This window comes from Rhipicephalus microplus, chromosome 1 (assembly GCF_043290135.1).
Source record: "Rhipicephalus microplus isolate Deutch F79 chromosome 1, USDA_Rmic, whole genome shotgun sequence".
Taxonomy (NCBI): domain Eukaryota; kingdom Metazoa; phylum Arthropoda; class Arachnida; order Ixodida; family Ixodidae; genus Rhipicephalus; species Rhipicephalus microplus.
In genome coordinates, this window is record NC_134700.1 from 54,901,073 (window position 1) to 54,923,030 (window position 21,958).

A 21,958-nucleotide genomic window follows, 5' to 3' on the forward strand; every position below is an offset into this window, starting at 1 on the left:
TCACGAACGGTAATGCTGGTGCAACTTTCCTCATATAGCTCATTCATTTGAAATAACTGAATCAATTTAAAGTGCTACTATTGTGCCACCAATCGTCCTTTGTGCTACCATTGTGGCGAAGTTGGACACATGTATCACGACTGTTACTACTGACAAATATTACTACCGACGAGGATTTCACACAGATGCCTGCTCACCGCGCTATGGCAAGCACCTGCAAGAAATTGAAGAATACCTGGAAAGTTGTCATCACGCTCCTGCCCTACAGCGATGACAGTCACGATCGCCATCACCCCATCCGTCCGCACCAACACATGCACGCGAGCGGCTTCTGAGTCCCTGTAGTGTTAGTAGCACAGGTTCACACCGGGGAAACAGAAAACGCGACCTCCGGCGCCACTGTCACGCGAACTGACAAATACCTTCCTCCCATGCCATTCCACCACAACGTACCGTAAAAACTTGTTTCTGAAACCGCCAACAGAACTTCCGCTGTCATTACCGCTTTAGTTTACTGTTATCCAGTGACTTAACTAGTCCGTACGGGCGCTGATTACTCGGGGATGCACACTTCGTTGGCTACCTGTCAGCGCAAGGTTCTGACAACGTGGGACGGCCCACACCTAATCACCACTGAAGGACACCTGTATCACCTATAGGAAGGGGCACCACCAGGCTTGAGATTTGTGCATCGCTTTTCGTGGCAAGATTTTGCAGTACTGCCCATTTGGTCTCGGCCAATCATTGTGGACTTGAATTTTTTTCAAGAGTATGGAGAGATTATTTCTCTGCGTGATTTGTTCGTCAGTTTCGCTAACGCCATTTCTCCAGATTCGGACATCAAGAACGCACATCTTGGTGTGGCCTTACCCGTAGATGACAATTGCACCACGTTTCCGCATCGCAGTGATATTTTCATCCTTGTTGAGTGCCCGCAGAGCCAGTCAAACACAAGCATCATCGAAAGTAACCTCACGTTATTGCTTGATCGGGAAGTTGTCATCGCTCAATGTCTAGGTGAGCTACAAACTGGCCACATAATGCTTTTAGTTATGAGCTTCAGTGGCGATTAAAGGCATTTTGCGAAACGCACCATCGTACATTGCTTGGAAGCACTGGATGAGTTTGTCGGAGCTAACACGGGAAAGATCCAGCCCTGAAAGCGTTCAGTTTTCTAACTGATTTTTTTTTATTATCGCGCTGCACCCGCCACGCGGCCCAAATGCCAACTTCTTCTTCCTTGACGAGCGGCGCATTGAGGCACTACAGGGCTCCCCCTCGTAGAGCGAGAGCCATAGGAATGACCAGAGGAGTCGCCCAGTGGACATGCTTGGATTTTGGCATCCAGACTTTAGATTGAAACCCCGCGGCCGCGAGAGCGGCGATATACGCAGGTTTTAGTCGATCAGCAGCCACGACGTCTTCACGGCCATTGATGTCCAGCGTGAACGTCTTAGGTGTACGATGGAGTACGCGGAATGGGCCATCATAGGCTGGTGTTAGTGATGGCCGTATTTGGTCACGCCAAACGAAGACGTGACTGCAGTCATGCAGATCCTGACTGACGAAGACAGACTGGGGGTGTCGGTCGGCAGGAATCACAGGAGCAAGGTCCCAAAACGTGGTGCGCAGCTCTCGATTGTACGTGGAGGCATCATGAGTGGAAGGTGGCGATGATGGCTCGAAGAATTCTCCTGGAAGACACAGGGAAATGCCATAGACTAGTTCGGCTGATGAGCAGCCGAGATCCACTTTCAATGCTGATCGGATGCCCAGAAGTACAAGGGGAGGTGGTCGAGCCAACGTTCCCTTGGCTGGTGAGCAGTGAGGGCAGCTTTCAGTTGTCGATGAAGCCGTTCGACCGTGCCATTGGCAGAAGGATGGTAGGCAGTTGTGTGGATGTGTCGAATGCCCAGGATATTGGCAAGTGCGGTAAAAAGGGCCGATTCAAACTGACGACCGCGATCAGTGGTGACGACAGAAGGGCATCCAAAGCGCGACACCCAGCCGTTTGTGAAAGCCTTGGCAACTGTTGGTGCTGTAACGTCAGAAATGGGAAACGCTTCCGGCCATCTGGTGAAGTGATCCACACATGTCAGCAGGTAACAGGCTCCTTGCGATGACCGAAGAGGATCGACGATGTCGAGATGGACGTGAGAAAACCTTGCGTCTGGAGGCCGAAACCGAGATGTTGCCGTAACAGTGTGACTGTGAACTTTAACGCGCTGGCACTCAAGGCAGGTTAGCACCCAGCGTCGGACATCAGCATTGATGCTTGGCCATAGGAAACGAGATGTGACTAGCTTCTGGGTCGCACAAATACCAGGATGGCTTATGCTGTGCAATTGATCAAAAATTGCACGACGAAAAGCTGAAGGCACGAAGGGCCGAGGGACACCAGTAGACGTTTCGCACGTTATTAATGAGGTAAAAAATGGAAGTGGGCACTCCGTGAACGATAGAGACATGGATTAAGAGCGAAGACGATGCAGCTCAGGATCGTTGCTTTGGGCAGCTGCTAGTTCTTCCATGTCTAGTGGTGGCTGGGTCGACAAGTGTAAGGAAAGGACACAAAAGTGCTGTGTTTAGGTACGATTTGTGGCTAAAAGGACTTAAAAGTGCCGAGGAACGTCAAACCAAAACTGAAGAAGACGAGCGGAGGGCAGGTGGCACGAAGGCGATAACAAGAAATGGAAAAGAAAAGGAGAAGAAGAAGGAACGTGCGAAAAAAGAGCTCGAGGGTTGAGGCCACGAAGGCAGACGAAGCAGTGCGCCGCTCAAGAGGACGAGTTCCTGGGAGCGTTCCTGAGCCGGACGTGGGACCCGTACGTGTCGGCCAGGTCGAGCTCCGGTGTGTTCGTTCGGGGTTGAGTCCGCCGGCCTGTACAAGGTGCAAGGACGGGGCCTGCTGAACGGCTCCTGCCTGGGTGCAGTGGCCGGGAGCAGGTTCGTGGGCGAGGCCTACCGGGCGTGGTCCTCGTGAGCCGTGGCCTGACCCTGGGCCTTAGGAGTTGCGACCCTGACTGCTGGGCTGGCCGCGACGTCCGACTAAACGGCGCTGCACACGGTAGCGCATCCGTGTGCCGTCAGTCGTTCCAGCCGTGCCACCTTTGCCCTCGCGCACGTCGACAACCACATCATGTCGGGACGACGGGGACCCAAACTGTGAGGCAGCGGTTTCTGTTTGCGAACCGAGAACTATACGCGCTGAACACTGAGTAAGCATAGCCGCGAGCTCTCCGCATAATAGAGGTCTGACTCTCGTGCAGGTGGCGTGATGCTTGGCGTGTAGGGTTGTATATATAGTTTTATTTTCACCTGCCAATTCCTCTCTAGTGTGCAATATAAAGCTTCTTTTGTTCGCATCAATTGTTGATGTTAATCCTTTTTCGTCCGCTATCGACAAGCATAGTGACGAACGTCCTTAACCATCACAATTTCTGGCATCCGCGACAGGACTAAGCTCTCGCCTTACATCTGAGAGCCTCACGTTGTTTGTGTGTGGCGGACGAGGATGGACGAAAAGAAAAAGCTAGTTGAGCTAGGGAAGGAGATGGGGCTGAGTGGTGAGGCTTTACGGGCATGGGTGAGCACTGAGGAAAAAGAAATGAGGGACCAGAGAGCGAAAGATCGAGAGGAGGCACGGCTAGCAGCACAGGTGGAGCATGAGCGTGAAATAGCTCGCATGGAGGCTGAAAGGCTCCTGCTCGAGGAGCGACGTCGTGTCGCAGAAGCGCAGCGGCCGAGCGTGAGTTCTGCGGACGATAGTATGGGTGGTGGTCAGAGTTTTCGCAGCCCACACAAAATGATTCCGCCCTACAAGGAGAGTAGGGACGAACTGGATGCGTACATCCAGAGGTTTGAGAGGGTTGCCATGAGCCAAGGCTGGCCAATTGACAAGTGGGCCCTGTCACTGAGCTTGTGTCTAATGGGAGAAGCCTTGACCGTGGTAGGATGGATGTCTGCAGAAGACTCTACGGACTACGCAAAGCTCAAGCAGACGCTCCTCCAGCGGTTCCGTTATACAGAGGAGGGATACCGCACGAAGTTTAGGGATGCCCGGCTTGAGAATACTGAGACAGGTCGACAGTTCGCGGGACGTCTCTGTGGATACTTCGAGCATTGGCAGGAGTTGGCGAAGACTCCCAAAACATATGATGCACTGCGAGAAAAGATGGTGTCCGAGCAATTCCTCAGGCGGTGCGACGAGAAGTTGGCTGTCTTCCTAAAGGAGCGAGGATGTCATAACCTGGATACGTTGGCAACGACGGCTGATCAATATTTGGAAGCTCAGGGAATTGTGAATCTCGCTAGAGGAAAAGACGAAAAAGGGAAACCGATGGCTACAGCTAAAGTTGACACTGTCAGCGAAAACAAAGGAAAACCGCTTTGTTTTCTGTGCAACAAGCCGGGTCATCGAGCTTCCGATTGCTGGACAAAGTCTCGAGCGCCCAAGACGACGTCGTGCTGGATCTGTAAGAAGTCAGGGCACAGATCCGATAGTTGTCCCTCAAACTCGGGAAAACGTAAAGAGGCATCATGTTCCGTCTTGGGATACCAGAAAGCGCAGCATGAGAAATCAATGGAAGATGCGCCTGACAATCAGGATGAGAAACATTGTCATGACATGTGTGATGGGACCCAAAGCAACGCAACTTGCGAGAACGGGTCAAAACAAATGCCAACTGTAAAGGGCTATCTCGAAGGGAAGCTGGCTACCGTATTGCGGAATACCGGTTGCAATACAGTAGTGATAAAACGATCACTAGTTTCTGACTGCAACTTGACTGGCAACACCTGTACCATTCGCTTATTGGACCGATCTGCAAAAGACTTACCAGAAGCAGAGGTGTACATAGATTCTTCGTTTTTCAGAGGTCAGGTGCTTGCTGTTTGTATGGAGAATCCATTGTATGAAGTCGTGCTTGGCAACATTGCAGGTGTACTGTCAGCTGCCCAACCAGCCCCGAAGCAGCCAGCAGGACGTCCAAAACTAGCACAGATTCACCGTGATCTAGTATGCACTGAAGAAGAACCTGAAGATGCAACCTCATCAGATAGAAGACGACAAGATGACATGTCGGCGGCTGCAGGAAAAGAAAGGAAAAAGCCCAGTGAACTGATTGTTCCTCGGATCCAACCCCTGGATATCAGCCGGGAAGCGCTAAAGGATTTACAGCACACAGATCCCACGCTGGAAACCTGCTTTGCCGCATTGGGGAAGATCATATCTAAGAAGCCAGCAGTCATTGAGTTTGTGCTGGTACGCGACATTCTTTTCCGGCGCCACCGCACGGCAGAAAGGCGAGACTTGGAGCAACTTGTAGTACCCAAGGATCTTCGAAACACCGTAATGAAGATGGCTCATGAAGGCCTTCTGTCTGGTCACCAAGGACAAAGAAGGACAACAGACCGTGTCCTCACAGAGTTTTATTGGCCGGGTGTACAGGCTGATGTGATAGGGTTCGTGAAGTCGTGCGGCGTATGTCAGAGGACCGTGCCTAAACACCTCGTCGGACGAGTTCCATTGGGAAATATGCCTATCATAGACACACCTTTTCAGCGGGTCGCCATCAATATTATTGGCCCTCTGTCACCAACGTCATCCAAGGGCAACAAGTATGTCTTAACGATGGTAGACTTCGCTACACGTTACCCGGATGCGGTGACACTTCCGAGCATCGAGACAGAGCACATAGCGGAAGCACTAGGAGAGATGTTCTCCCGCGTTGGAGTGCCCCATGAGATAGTGAGCGACCGTGGAAAGTCGTTCACTTCGAGTCTCATGCAGGAACTCGGTCGGCTACTTTCATTTCATCAGCTACCCACAACGCCTTATCACCCCATGGCCAACGGACTTGTGGAGAGATTTAATGGCACTCTCAAACAAATGGTTCGCTGCATGTGTCAAGAACGGCCGCAACATTGGGACAGATACTTGGCTCCCCTGCTCTTTGCATACCGTGAAGTTCCCCAAACGAGCCTTGGATTCGTGCCGTTCGATCTCCTCTACGGCAGATTTGTACGCGGGCCAATGTCGATCCTTAAGAAACTGTGGACAGGGGCCAACATCGATCCTGAAACGAAAACAACATACGAGTATGTTATAGATCTCCAAGAGCGACTGCAAGACACCTGCAAGGTAGCACACGAAGAACTCCTGAAGGCGAAAATGACACAGAAGAAATATTACGATAGGAAAGCATGAGTTCGACAACTATCACCCGGAGACAAAGTATTGCTGTTGCTACCATCACATAAGAATAAATTGATCTTGACATGGAAGGGACCCTTCACAGTGCTTGAAAAACGCAGTGACTATGACTACGAGATAGATCTCGGAACACGGAGAAGTCTTTTTTTGCACATTAACCTTCTCAAGAAATACCACGAAAGGGAGCCCGAAAATGAAGCACAACAAGCTGCAGTTTCTGTGCAGTCAGACACTGTGGACGAGCGAGAAATTCCCTTTGTTGCCCTGCACCAAAGGGAAACATATAAAAATGTGTTAGTAGCGACTAACTTGAACCGCCCGCAGACAGACCAAATTAAGGAACTCCTGAGAGAGTTCCATGATGTATTTTCTGACGTGCCAGGGAAGACGGACCTCGTCGAGTGCAAGTTACGCCTTACCGCTGAAACACCGGTAAAGCTACGCCCGTACCCTATACCATTCGCCATCCAAGAAACTGTAGAAAAAGAAGTACAGGACATGCTATCACAAGGTATCATTAAGCCCTCGGAGTCCCCGTATCAAGCTCCCATCGTTGTGGTCAAGAAGAAAGACGGGAACAACCGACTTTGCATTGATTTCAGACAGCTGAATCGAGTCGTCGTTACAGACAACGAACCGATACCGCGAGTGGACATGATCTTTGCCAAACTAGGTCAGAGCCGCTACTTTTCGAAGTTCGACTTCACCAAAGGGTACTGGCAGGTGCCGATGCACGAAGCATCGAAGGTCTTCACCGCTTTTCAGTCCTCTTCTGGCCCTTACCAATTCAGATTCATGCCTTTCGGCATCAAAACAGCGCCTGCTGTGTTCACCCGACTAATGAGATGAGTGGTAGATGGAATACCGAACATCTATCACTATTTTGACGATGTGCTCATAGCCACACAGACTTGGGACGAGCACATAACAACTCTCACCAAGTTTCTGCAACGTGTCAGGGCAGCTCATCTCACAATAAAGCCATCGAAAAGTGAGGTGGCTTTTGCCGAAGTGAAATTCTTGGGACACATTCTCGGGAACAATCTTCTCCGACCCCAGATTGAGACATTGGAGAAGATTCAGGCCGCAAAGAGACCGAAGACGAAGAAAGAAGTTCGCTCCTTTCTAGGTTTAAACGGTTATTATCGAGATTTCGTGCCCAATTACTCCGCTGTAGTATCACCTCTAACGGAACTCACTAGGAAGCGAGGTCCAAATAAGGTCATCTGGGAAGAATGCCATGAACAAGCGTTTGTAACACTACAGCGTATACTATCATCTGGTCCGGTACTGCGATCACCGGACTTACAAGAGCCATTCATATTGCGCACGGATGCATCTTCATCCAGCATTGGAGCCATTTTAATGCAGCATCACGACGGCATGTTGCATCCAGTAGCTTACGCAAGCCGTAAACTGCTCGAACAGGAGTCACGGTACTCATCAATCGAAACAGAGGCGCTGGCTCTTGTGTGGGCTGTCCAAAAGTTTCATGTGTACTTCTTCGGAAACTGATTCGTGCTGCAAACTGACCACCAGCCTCTTGCTTACATAAATTCTGCAAAACAAATCAACAGTCGAGTACTCCGCTGGAGCCTATTGCTTACTGAGTATGACTTTGTGGTTGAGTACATTAAGGGCTCCGACAACATAGGTGCCGACTACCTCAGCCGCATTTGACTTCTCCGCTGGTTAGCGTTTAGTGGTGGCACAATTTTTTTTCATGTTAATTCACCCTTTCCCTAACGGAATTAACTTCTGTAAAAAATGTTTTTTTTTTTTGCTATGTTTTCGCTTTTGGGTACTCCACCTCGCGCGCTTGTGAAAAGTTGTTTTCCCCCTAAACAACTTTCTTGAGCAGGGGGATATTTGTAAGGAAAGGACACAAAAGTGCTGTGTTTAGGTACGATTTGTGACTAAAAGGACTTAAAAGCGCCGAGGAACGTCAAACCAAAACTGAAGAAGACAAGCGGAGGGCAGGTGGCACGAAGGCGATAACAAGAAATGGAAAAGAAGAGGAGAAGAAGAAGGAACGTGCGAAAAAAGAGCTCGAGGGTTGAGACCACGAAGGCAGACGAAGCAGTGCGCCGCTCGAGAGGACGAGTTCCTGGGAGCGTTCCTGAGCCGGACGTGGGACCCGTACGTGTCGGCCAGGTCGGGCTCCGGTGTGTTCGTTCGGGGTCGAGTCCGCCGGCCTGTACAAGGTGCAAGGACGGGGCCTGCTGAACGGCTCCTGCCTGGGTGCAGTGGCCGGGAGCAGGTTCGTGGGCGAGACCTACCGGGCGTGGTCCTCGTGAGCCGTGGCCTGACCCTGGGCCTCAGGAGTTGCGACCCTGACTGCTGGGCTGGCCGCGACGTCCGACTAAACGGCGCTGCACACGGTAGCGCATCCGTGTGCCGTCAGCCGTTCCAGCCGTGCCACCTTTGCCCTCGCGCACGTCGACGACCGCATCATGTCGGGACGACGGGGACCCAAACTGTGAGGCAGCGGTTTCTGTTTGCGAACCGAGAACTATACGCGCTGAACACTGAGTAAGTGTAGCCGCGAGCTCTCCGCATAATAGAGGTCTGACTCTCATGCAGGTGGCGTGATGCTTGGCGTGTAGGGTTGTATATATTGTTTTATTTTCACCTGCCATTTCCTCTCTAGTGTGCAATATAAAGCTTCTTTTGTTCGCATCAATTGTTGATGTTAATCCTTTTTCGTCCGCTATCGACAAGCATAGTGACGAACGTCCTTAACCATCACAACAAGGCATCGATGCGGGATAGTGCATCAGCAGCAGCATTTTCTGGCCCATGTACGCATCTGAGATCCACAGTGAACTTGGAAATAAAGCATAGTTGACGGATCTCCCGTGCAGTGTAATTGGTGTGATTGCGATGGAAGGCAAACATCAGAGCTTGTGGTCTGTAACGACGTAAAAGTCCCGGCCCTCCAATAAATGACGAAAATGTTTGATGGCGAGGTATACCACGAGGAGTTCTCGGGCAAATGTACTGTATTTTGTCTCTGGTGGCTTCAGTTTTTGCAAGAAAAACCCAAGGGGCTGCCAACCGGATACGTGCTGCTCGAGAACGGCGCCAACTGCCACGCTTGATGCATCGATGATGAGACGAATTGGGGCATCAGGGACGGGATGTATGAGTATGGCAGCGTCTGCCAGAGCCTTTTTGGCAGTGCCGAAGGCAGATGCAGCGTCCTTGGGCCACTCTAGTGGCACAGCCGGGTCTTTTTTTTAGCCAATAGGTCGGTCAAGGGCTTTAGTAATGTGGCGGACTTTGGAAAAAAGCGGTGATGGAAGTTTAGTAGGCCCAGAAATTCTCGGAGCCTCTTCAGTGAAGTCGGGGGTGGAAAGTCTTGAATAGCCTTGACTTTGCTGGCGAGTGGTTGGATACCCTTTGGAGTGACAAGGTGGCCTAGGAACTCTATTGTAGCGACGCCGAAGAGGCACTTAATTACGAGGCCATAATCATCCAGGCGGTGGAACAGGGTGCGCAGGTGGGCTTCATGCTCAGGGCCGGATGAGCTTGCTACAAGGAGGTCATCAAGGTAGGCAAATACGAAATCGAGACCTCGCGTGACCTCGTTGATAGTGCGCTGAAAGGTCTGTGCAGTATTGCGCAATCCAAAAGGCATCCTCACATATTCAAACAGACCGAATGTGGTGGTGATGGCCGTCTTCGGAATGTCGGCGGGTTCTACCGGAATCTGATGATAAGCCTTCACTAAGTCAATCTTGAAGAAGATTGTGCACCCAGCCAAATTTGATGTGAAATCCTGTATGTGAGGAAGTGGATACCAGTCTGCTAAGGTGTGGGCATTGAGAGCGCGGTAATCCCCACATGGTCTCCAGTAGTCAGGATCTTTCTTCAACACCATGTGGAGTGGCGACGCCCAGTTGCTGGAGGAAGGCCGCACAATGCCGAGTTCAAGCATGTGCTCAAACTCACGGCGGGCGATGGCGAGGCGTTCTCCAGATAGTCGAGGGGGTCGTGTAAAAACGGGAGGTCCAGTGGTCACAATGTGGTGAGTGATGGAATGCTTCGCTGGTGACTCTCTGGTGCGCGCCTTCGTGATGCTGGGAAAGTCGTTGAGTATTTTTGCATACGGCGAAGCAGGTGTGAGAGCTCGCAGTCCCGTTGGCGAAGAAGTACAGAGTACACCGTTGATGGAGAGGCGTGTGTTGAGATCAATGAGGCGATGAGCATGCATGTCCACAGCAAGGTTGAAAAAACTGAGGAAGTCAGCTCCAAGAATAGCTTGCGAGACGTCAGCGAGGAAGAAAATCCAGCGGAACGTACGGCGTAGTCCAAGGTCAAGTGTAAGAGATCGTTGGCCGTATGTGCGAATGGCGGAATTATTGATCGCTTGGAGTGGGCAGGTCTGTTCGTTGTGACAGCGATCTGGACACGAGGCCGGGATGACGCTAACCTGGGCTCTTGTGTCGACTAGGAAGCAAGCGCCAGTGATCTTATCAGAAACATAGAAAAGGCGGCATGACTTTCGACCAGTACCACTGGCCGCTGTCAGTGGCCGGTCGTCGCATTTCCCGACCAGGAGCACGGGCGAGTGCACTTGTGAGCAGAGGCACCGAATCGGCGGTGGTACCAGCACACGGTTGAGGATGAAACGTCCCGCGGCGCATCGGGTGGCCGAAGTTCCGGAAAATGTGGGGGCGTCGAGGAGCGGCTGTGTGTCTGGAACCTGGATGACGGTCGACGATGCGCAGGTACAAAGTCATCGAAGCGCCTGACAAGGGCGTCCAAACGGTTCTCGATGCTCGCGAGCGCCGGGTCTGCAGCGGTGGCCGGTGGCGGTGTGGTAACGGTGTTGAGGCTATGTGCCCGCGAGTAGTCCGCCATTCGGTCAGCCATTTCAGCGAGTGTGTCTACTGGGACATCTCTTGCAGCTACGAGGACCAGGACCATGCTCTGCGGTAAGCACTGGAGGAACAACTCACGTAACAGCTTCTCCTCTTGAGGGGGCGGAGGGGCCGCCAAGGAGCTGGCGCACGCGTCGCAGGAGTTGTGATGGGCGACGGTCACCGAGCTCTGTAGCCGTGATGAGCTGTTGGAGTCTGCTGTGTTTGGACTCAGACTTGCGGGAAATGATAGCTGCCTTCAACGTGTCATAGAGATGGCTCGGGTGCGGCGACGCTAAAATATCAGCTAAGTCGTCGGCTACGTCTGGAGGTAAGCAGGATACCAGATGCCAGTGCCTGGTCTGTTGGCTGGTGATTTCCCGTAGACGGAAGTGCGCCTCGACCTGCAGAAACCATGTGCTGGGGTTGTTGGGCCAAAATGGTGGCAGGTTGACATGTTGAATCGCAGCGACTGCAGCACCGCTAGGTCTGGTGTCTTCTTGGGCGTCGGGACCGGTAGGATAGGTGGCAGAGCCGGCGGGATCCATGCGGGATGATCGGGGCTGTGTGTTCTTTATCGGGTCACCATTAACTGTCGGAGCTAACACGGGAAAGATCCAGCCCTCACAGCGTTCAGTTTTTGAACTGATTTTTGTTATTATCGCGCTGCACCCGCCGCGCGGCCCAAATGCCAACTTCTTCTTCCTTGACGAGCGGCGCATTGAGGCGCTACAAGTTGGACGCCTTCCCTTTGATTGCGACGACCACGACTGAGAAGAGCTGTGATAACAATGTGACTGGTCGACTAAACGTCAGTCAAAGCGGGCGAAGCTCCTGCCATCCCTTAGTGACTGCTTTGCCCCAACGTCGAAGGTTCAGCAGACTTCTCTAACGAAGCACATAACATAACGTCCTGAGCATAACTTCCAACCCGTGCGCCATCAGGCTTATCGCCTGATGGCGCACAAAGAGCAGGATTCCATTCGTCACCAAGTGAAACAAATGCTCTACGACCAAGCAATTCACCCATCGACCAGTCCTTGGGCCTCTGCAGTTGTGTTGGTTAAAAAGAAAGAAGGTTCACAACAATTTTGTGTAGACTACTTCAAACTCAAGATAACAAAAAAAAGGCATATGTCCTTTTCCTCCCATCGATGACTCCTTGGATCACCTGCGCGGCACCCGTTATTTCTCTTCCATGGATCTTCGTAGCTGATATTGGCATATTGAAGTAGATGAATAGGACCCAGGAAAAACAGGGCTTATATCACGTAATGGTACTGAGCTCCGCTCATGCCTCATTCCAACGAATGATAGACACAATTTTATGTGACCTCAAGAGACACTCTTATTTAGTATATTGAGACAACATAGTCGTCTCAATACACTAAAAGTTTTTTTTTTTTTTCAGGGGCGAAGCTCCTTAAAAACGGCACCCGTTCGTTCCTCGTCGTAGTACGTACCATGTCTTACGCTTTGACCAGCAAGAAGGTGCCGGTGGGAGATTTCTCCTGTGGGTTGTCGAACAATAGAAAGTTCACAGCCTGCGCGTTAACTAAAAGCCGAATTCTCCTGTCTCTCATCCTCAATGAGCAGCCATTGGCATGTACATTGAGCATTATCTGACAAGAAAGGGTTGGTACGTTATACTTGCTGGGCGTAGCCTCCTTGGTTTTAGCAAGGTTTAGCAAGCGTTGGGCCGCAGTGCCATGAATACAGTGAACTATATATATACCATGAAATCGAGGTGGTTAAAGGTGGGAAGTAGACACGAAGTGCAAGATGTAAAAAAGTGTGTATGTGCCACCTCTTCCTTAGTCTTCGGAATGTCCGCTGGATGGCGGTGCATCTATAATGCGGAATATATGATGAAAAGATGCGAGATAGTGGTACTTGGAGTGTCGACTAGATGGACGAACGGACACAGAGACAGATGCATGGACAGATGCAATGATGGCTGTACGGACGAATGGACGCGTGGACGAACGCAGGAACGGACACACGCACAAACGGACGGATGGATGGACGGACGGTCACACAGATGGAGGCATGGACGGACGGAAGCGAAAACGAATGGACGAACCGATGCTTCGCCCCACTCTCTATCATTCACCCCGTGAATATGCTGTAATTTTTCTTGTAGCAAAACAGCCATTCGGATTGGTTGGTAGCACTTCATTACAAAAGATAAATGTGGGACAGAGTGCGTAACGCGGACTGGTGGAGAGAATAACACAAGCACACACTCGCAACTGAAAGTTTATGGAATGTGCAACACATCCATAGCTTACAAACATTGCCACATGATATAAGTTCTCTACATATGATACAAGTTGTATCATGGGTAGAGAACTTGTATCATGTGAAATTATCAGACTGCATTGGCTATACACATGATACAAGTTGTATCATGTGTAGAGAAGTTGTATCATGTGACAACTTTTGTAAGCTCTATAAGTGTTACACCATCAATGACTTTTCAGTTGCGAGTGTGCGCTTGTGTTATTATTCTTTTCTCCTCGCGTCCGTGTTACGTATTGCGCCCCACTTCTACCTTTCGTAATGAACCGCTACCAACTAGTGCAAATAGCTGCTTTCTTACAATTCATTTAGAATACAACGGACCTTTCTCTATGAGCTAATTACTTCAACGTCACTAATCCAAGTTCCCTTGCCTTTTTGATCACCGTTTGCACCTGCCGAGCGAGAATCCTGTCGTGGCACGTAAGATTTGCCATATGCCCCGGAGAAGTCCAATTGCTGTGCGGCTTAATGAAACCCTCTGCAGAACACGGCAAGAGGATTTGCAAAGGCTTGAGAGATCGAAGCTGGAGAGAAGAGCAGCACTTCAGGGATTATCTACGACTTACCGTAATTACTCAAATCTAACGCGCACCTTTTTTTCGGTCTGGCGAGTTCATAAATCGCATGCGTGTTAAAATCGAGTACGAAAAAAAAATGAATACGGTCATTCTATAGCCATCGGCACTTCTAAAATGGCCGCCCCCTACGTGCGTCAGCATGGGGCGTCGACCATTTCTGCCTATATGTTTCACATGTGCGACACTTCGTACGTGTGCTGAGGAGTTCGTCATTTTGTACTGCATTAGCATCGACGGTATGGAAGGAGCGACCAAAAACTCGAGTGCACCACGATGCTGCTTTTAAAAGAAAAGTCGTCGCGTGTGTAGAAACGGACAGAAATGGGCCGCATCGCGGTCGTTCGGAGTTCCCGAAACGTGCGTGCGGGACTGGCGGAAACAAAAGCAGAAGATTGTCGACAGCAAAGCTTTACGCAAAGGCTTCAGTGGACCACAGCAGGGTCGGTTTCCGCAAATTGAAGAGCGTCTCGGCAAGTATGTGCTTGAGCAGCGAGCGGCACAGCGGCCCGTGACGACAGAACTGCTCCAAGTGCGGACTATTCAGTTAGCTTTAGAATAGAAAAAGGGCTAATGCGGAGCCAGTTTAAAGCAAGCAGGTGCTGGCTAACTAACTTTATGAAGAGGAAAAGCTTTTCCCTCCGAAGGCAAACGGGCATATGCGAAAAGTTTCGAGAGTACGAAGAAAAGCTTCACAGTTTTCAGAGGTTCGTCCTAAACTTGCGGCACAACAACGACTACCTGCTTGGGCATATCGGGAATGCCGATCAGACGCCTCTTTAATTCGACATGCCTGGCACCACAACCGTCGAGGAGAAGGGGGCAAAGCAAGTTCGTGTGCTGACATCGGGCCACGGTAAAACTAGAGTGACAGCAATGCTCCGTTGCACGTCAGATAGGCACAAGCTTCCCCCGTACCTCATATATAAACGGAAGACGCTCTCGGAAGGAGTCATTTTCCCGAGTGGTGTGATCGTGCGGGCCAAAGAGAAAAATGGGTGCGCGTTGCAATCGATGTCTTAGTTGTTTTTTTTCGTCGTGGTAACCGGGTGCGCGTTACAATCGAGGGCACGGTAGAATCGAGTAAATATGGTATTTTTGCTTCTCAAAACAACGATAGGTCTCAGAGAAGGGTTTATTTCAAATGGTGCAAGGCTTCAAGACAACTTACCGAGTTATTGTTGAACAATATACGTCCTACTCTATGCCTACGTGAAAAAAAGCCCAGCCCACGGAAACTAGCGTAGTCGTCCTCGGAAACGAAAATGTTGTACCTAATACAACAAAATTTTACAATTCGGGCTGAAGTTCTGCTGCGAGCCCGTGCTCAATTCACCGGAGAAACTTGCAGTGTCTAGGTCTGTGTCGTGGCGCATGTCGGATGCACACCACCCGATGTTCATCGATTGATTGATTAGATCGATATGTGGGGTTTAACATCCCAAAACTACCCTATATTTATGAGAGACGCCATAGTGGAGGGCTCCGGAAATTTTGACCACCTGGTGTCCTTTAACGTGCACGCAAGTCTGAGCACACAGGCCTACATTCCCGCCTCCATCGGAAATGCAGCCGCCGCCGAGGTTCGTCGAGGAAGTTGTGGATGTGGTGGCAAGACGAACCCTAAATAACAAAGGCCTAGTCCACCATGCCGTAAACAATTAATTGCACTTAACGACTTTGTACGAATAAGGCTTTTTTTGTTGTCGCACCTGAGATGGCCTTCTTAAAAAGCGCTTAAGCCATTACGAAGAACTCTAAACCTGTGGAGGTCAAGCCTCAGAAAGTAAAAGAACGAGCACTTGCCCTATTGCAAGAGCGGAACCTGCAGATTTCCTTCGTGGAGAAGACACGCAAGCCTGGGATTCCTCTCCGGTAATTGTGATAGAAAGAAGCACCTAGCAGCGGGATGTTTCAATGCTTCTGCAAACGCATCTACAGGACTTGTTGGTATGAGACCCGTTCAACATCTCGAACTCTGAGGAATTTGTAAGTTTTTTAAAGCAGTGTAACCAAGGTGCATGTCAGCTGTTTAGCATAGACGTAAAAGACCTGTACTATTCAATACCTTTCGATAGCCTTTTAAATAGCATTCGATAATGCATAACTAAAGAGAATGACGAGATCAAGTTCTGTAACTCCTGTGCTTTGTCGGTTAGCACCATTTTAGAGATTTTGTACATTTACTTACAATCCATTTTTGTAGAATGGAAAGAAAAATTCTGCTTGCAAAAAAGAGGGGTTTCGACTGGCTTTAACTTTGTCCCCGTCCTCAGCAGCATTCTTCTAGGCAGAAACAAGAAACAAATAATGAAAAGGTGGAAACTGTGGAAACAAAAATAGGCAGATATTTAGATGACTTTCTTGTGTTCATAACTCCAGGTTGTTTAGAACACAAGCTTTCCAATGTTTTGAAACTGTTTCAAGAGCCCAGTCGTGAGTTAAAATTCACAGTGGAATTACTAAAAGAAAAATACTCACAGTTTTTATATTTAAGGCTAACAGCTGAAGATTAACCGCGTGTGCTGGTCGTACCTTCCACGTTCAGAAAAGCCAATACTTAATTTTAATTTAGAACATTAAAAAATTTTGAAAATGGAGATAGCAGTGTGGTACCTACAAGCCACGATAACCAAATCATGTCCAGACAAACTGCTCGGATGTTTCAGCAATCAAAGGTTAATACGTGCTGGTTTCCCGCAGACAGTCATGCGCAAGGTAGTCCAAAAGTTATTGAAAAGCATACAATCAAGTTGTGAGGCACAACAAGCAGATAATGAAATACCGCAGAGATCTAAACCCGCAGTCATCCCTTACATTCATAAAACGTCCCGTGGGTCGAAGAATGTGGCTAATCGATTCCATCTGAAAGTGGTTTTCTCGGCTCCCAGTAAACTTAATATTGCATGCGGTAAAATATAAAGAAAGATAGCAATCAAAGCAAAGTGCATAGAAAACAAGAAATATCAAATCAAACAAAGCTCGCCTTTATTTCAATGTGTCACAAGAGTTGTGTACCTAATTCCTCTGTCATGCGGCCGTAACTACGTGGGCCGCACCAGCCGCTGTTTAAATATTCGTTTACAGGAGCATTACAGAGCGGTGACCGCAAAGGACGGTGCCCGCTTGGCGCCACATCACATTATGTGTGACTGCGCACCCTTTTTTGTTGACGCGACTGTCCTATCATGACATGGTGATATGACCAACCGCTAAATAATTGAATCATTCCACATTAAGAGATGCAGGGAAAGATGTCTTTGCCACCCCTTCGTTGTAATTTCATATAAAGAGTACTTATATTCAGTAAATTCACTGCAATATTATTTTTTGGTTATTTCATCCACTTATGTATATTTTTATTCACGTTTTCTGTTTACGCGCATGTGCCTTGATGACATTTTCATGAGTTTTTGTGGAATGACGATGGTTTTTAAGTGTTTTTTTGTGTTTTCAATGCGAGAGAACTTCTATCATGTGACAAATTTTGTAAGCGATATATGTGTTGCATCTTCAATAAACTTTTAGTTGCGGGTATGGGCTTGTGTTGTTCTTCTCTCCTCCAGTCCACGTATTGTTTTGCGCCCCACTTCTGTCTTCCATATTGTAGTTATTTTTTCCTACGCCCATTGAACAGTACATCGAGCGGCTTGTGGCGATTCATCTGGCTATTCGTACCGCTGGCCTATCTCTGAAACCGAAAAACTGTCATTTCGAATATGAGGAACTCGAATTCCTTGACCATATTATCAGTAGCAGCACTGTTCACCGAGACCTTAAGAAGGCTATGGCAGTTGCTTTGTTTCCCATACCGAATACAAAGCATTTTACCGCTTTCTAGATCCTTCTGCATATAACCACCACTTTGTGCTAAACGTTTTCGAAATTTGCCTACCTTCTGCAACAACTAGTCCAGGACGACGTCGCCTTAATTTGGGGCCCAAACAATCCGACGTTTTCCGCGACCTTCAACAACGCCTACAAACACCGCCGATCCTTAGCCCCTTCGATACCGAAGCAGACACAGCAGTTCGCACTGATGCGAGCAACCCTGGCCTAGAACGCCTTGGAAGATGGCATAAAACGCGTCCCTACCTACGCTAACCGCAAGTTGTCATCTGTGGAGCGAAACTACATAAAGACTGATAAAGAATGTCTGGCGATTGTACGGGCTATTACGAAATTCAGGTCCTATCTGTACGAACACGCTTTCTGAATTGTCAGTAACCACCACTCTCCTGCTGGCTAGCTAATCTGAAAGATCTTGGGGCCGTCTCGCAAGACGGAGTCACCAGTTACAGGAATTTGATATAACGATAGTTCACAAGTCTGGCCACAAACACACCGACGCCGACTGTCTTTCCTGCACAGCCGTCTAGACCGCTGCACACACAAAAGTGAAAACTCCATCTGCCTTACTATTGTAGCATCATTAAACAAGGCTGAGCAGCAACGCCAAGTTTTATAACTGCAACCACTGCTCAAATACCATAACAGACGTTGCCAACAAACACCACGCCAGTTTGCGCCTGACTTGCCATCCATCTGTCTACGTCAAGACGTCATTTACAAGTGCAGCTTACAAGCGTCTACTTTGAACAGGTTAACCGAGCGCCTTCACATAAAAATTGTGGATATTCTTTCGATGTATGCCACCAAAGATTACGCAAATTCTGATGAAATCCCCCATCTGTCTTACTTCCCTACAACAAAGCTCTTCAAAGAACCACCGGCTCTGCTCTCTTTACCACACCACAAATCTTGGCATCATGCTGCAACCAACTACGCCAGGCATGACTACTTCGGATGCAGATGTACTTATTAGGCATGACGAGGGCAGCTAGCGCGTTTTCGCATTTTATCATGGCAAAATCAAGATACTTTCCGGTACAACATCCATAACAGAGCTGTAGCATACGAACCGGGTGACTTAGTCTGGGTTTGAACTCCAATACATCAACGAGGGTGCTTCGAGAAATTATGTCACTACTTTGAAACCTACCGAGTTCTTTGTCGCCTCGGGAAAGTGAACAACGAAGTTGTCCTAGCATACACATCGCACCGTTCTCGTAGACTACGCTTCTCGAATGTGTTTCTCGTCTCCAGGATGAAGCCATACCATCCGCGTTGACTGCAAGTGACTACCTTTGTGATATGAAACTTGCATTCAGGGCTACTGCACATTCCTTCCTCGATTCTTTCATATCGCCCTTGTGCTTCTCAACAGACACAAACATTTTGGCTGGTTTCCACTGTGTTTCGGGGTCACGGCATCCATACAATGCTTCTCTTTTTTTTATTTGGGGAGAGGGTAGTGCCACGCTCTGTTGGTGGCAGAAGAAGAAGGCGTAGGAGTTAGTGGCTTCTTAGGCCAAGAAAACAGTTGTTCGCTTCTAGTTCCTGTTCATTGTTTCCCCTCGCGACAATATTGTTACGTGGAAAACAACAGTTGTCAGTCCGCAGCCACAACACAGCTCACCGACAACGTCCACTTCTTCACTATCAGTTTGAGGCACCTTTCTTGGGTATGCCCCACTATGCCCTCTTCCAGTCAGACGAAATCACGTAACACGACCCCCAGCGGCAAAAGCACCGACCCAGCAAGTTTACGGGGCCACAGCAGAAGCAGTGTGGTAACACTTGAGCCTTGATACGTGGACGATGTCCCTTGACAGCAGAGCGGAAGAGGTTGATGGATTATCAGGGAATATTTCATATGTATTGTCGGTCACTCGTCTAAGCACGCGGTATGGGCCCGTGAAACGAGAGAGAAGTTTTTCTGAAAGGCCTGCATGTGTCGTAGGGGACCGAAGAAGAACGAGGGAACCTGTTTGAAAGTGTTCATCGCGATGCCGCTCGTCGTAACGATGCTTCTGCGAGTCTTGCGACGCCACTAATCTACTGCGGGCAAGCTGACGAGCGTGGTCAGCTCGGGTAATAGCGTCACATGCATATTCAGAAGTAGACTGCGCAGCGGCTCGCAGGAAGGTATCCAACAGCAATGTTGGTTCGCGTCCAAACAGAAGGTAAAATGGCGAGTACCCAGCAGTGTCATGCCGGGAGAAATTGTATGCGAACGTCACATAGGGTAGTGCAAGGTCCCAATCACGATGGTCGGCCGAGACGTATTTCGATAGCATGTCTGTCAGGGTGCGGTTTAAACGTTCTGTAAGCCTGTTTGTCTGGAGGTGGTACGATGTCGTGAGCTTATGTTGGGTAGAGCAGGAACGCAGGATATTGTCAACCACTTTCGAAAGGAACGTACGGCCTCGGTCTGTCAGCAGTTGACGAGGGGCTCCATACACTAAAATGAGATCGCGTAGTAGAAAATCAGCGACGTCTGTAGCGCAGCTTGTTGGCATGGCTCGCGTAACTGCATAGCGGGTCGCGTAATTCGTAGCCACCGCGACCCACTTGTTTCCGGAGGCGGATGTTGGGAAGGGACCGAGAAGGTCCAAACCAACACGGAAGAATGGCTCCGATGGGATGTCGATGGGCTGAAGATATCCGGAAGGGAGTCCCGACGGCTTTTTGCGACGCTAGCAAATTTCACAAGCGTTGACATAACGACGTACAGAGCGTAAAAGGCCAGGCCAGTAGAAGCGGCGGCGGACACAGTCATATGTGCGAGAAACACCAAGGTGACCCGGGGTTGGCGCGTCATGGAGCTCACGTAGGACTGTGGAACGCAGGTGCTTTGGTATGACCAGAAGTAGGTCGTGACCATTGGGCGATAAATTACGCCGATATAAGGTGTGGTCCTTTAAGGTAAACATGCGAACAGAAGCGTCTTGCGGTGAAGATTCGAGCTGTTGTATTAGGCGGCTGATATCCGGATCGCCACGCTGCTCGTCCCCGAGATGAAGCAGCTGGGAGATGGAAAGGACGTAGCCCACAGAATCAGTGCTCGTAGGATCCCAGTCGGCCACAGGATAGCGTGACAGACAATCCACATCTCTGTGCAGTTTTCCTGATTTATACACTACAGTGTAAGAATACTCCTGGAGGCGGAGTGCCCAGCGGGCGAGACGACCTGTGGGATCTTTGAGGGAGGCGAGCCAGCAGAGAGCGTGATGGTCGGTGAGAACTATAAATGGTCGGCCGTATAAGTAAGAGCGAAATTTCGCGACTGCCCACACCAGCGCTAGGCATTCGCGCTCTGTGATGGAATAATTATGCTTCGAGGTGGACAGCAGCCTGCTGGCATAAGCTATCACGTGATGCTGCCCACGTTGTCGCTGAGCCAACACAGCGCCTATTCCGAAACCACTGGCATCGGTGCGCACTTCGGTCGGTGCCGTAGGGTGGAAGTGAGCCAGCACAGGAGAAGTAAGCAAAGTGGTCAGGTCGGAAAATGCTGCTGCTTGCGAGGGACCCCAGGTAAACGTCTCATCTGGTTTGAGTAAATCTGTTAGGGGCCGAGCGATTTCCGCAAAGTTCTTGATGAACCGCCGAAAATAGGAGCAGAGCCCCACAAAGCTCCGGACATCTTTGGCGGTTTTCGGCACAGGAAAGTCCTTCACAGCTCGAACTTTTTCTGGGTCAGGCTATACGCCGTAAGCGTCAACAATATGTCCAAGTATTGTAATGCGACGGCGACCAAACCGGCACTTGGATGAATTAAGCTGAAGGCCGGCGAGACGGAATACATCAAGAATTTTCGACAGTCTCTCAAGGTGCGCTTCAAAAGTGGGAGCAAACACAATCACGTCATCCAGATAACAAAGACACGTAGACCACTTGAATCCATGGAGCAGGAAGTCCATCATTTGTTCAAAGGTGGCGGGGGCATTACATAAGTCGAAAGGCATGACTTTGAATTGGTAGAGGACATCGGGTGTTACAAAAGCCGTCTTCTCTCGATCCATGGGGTCCACGGCAATCTGCATATAGCCAGAACGAAGATCGATGGAAGAAAAGTAGGCGGCACCATGGAGGCAATCAAAAGTGTCGTCAATGCGGAGCAGAGGGTATGCGTCTTTCTTGCTGATGTTGTTAAG

At 49.5% G+C, this 21,958-nt stretch overlaps 1 protein-coding gene across 4 annotated transcripts in view; it reads right to left on the reverse strand.

The window, feature by feature from the left end:
* LOC119178800 (glycerol kinase 5) overlaps window positions 1-21,958 on the reverse strand; it is a 409,569-nt gene that overhangs the window by 300,783 nt on the left and 86,828 nt on the right. The window lies entirely within an intron of this gene.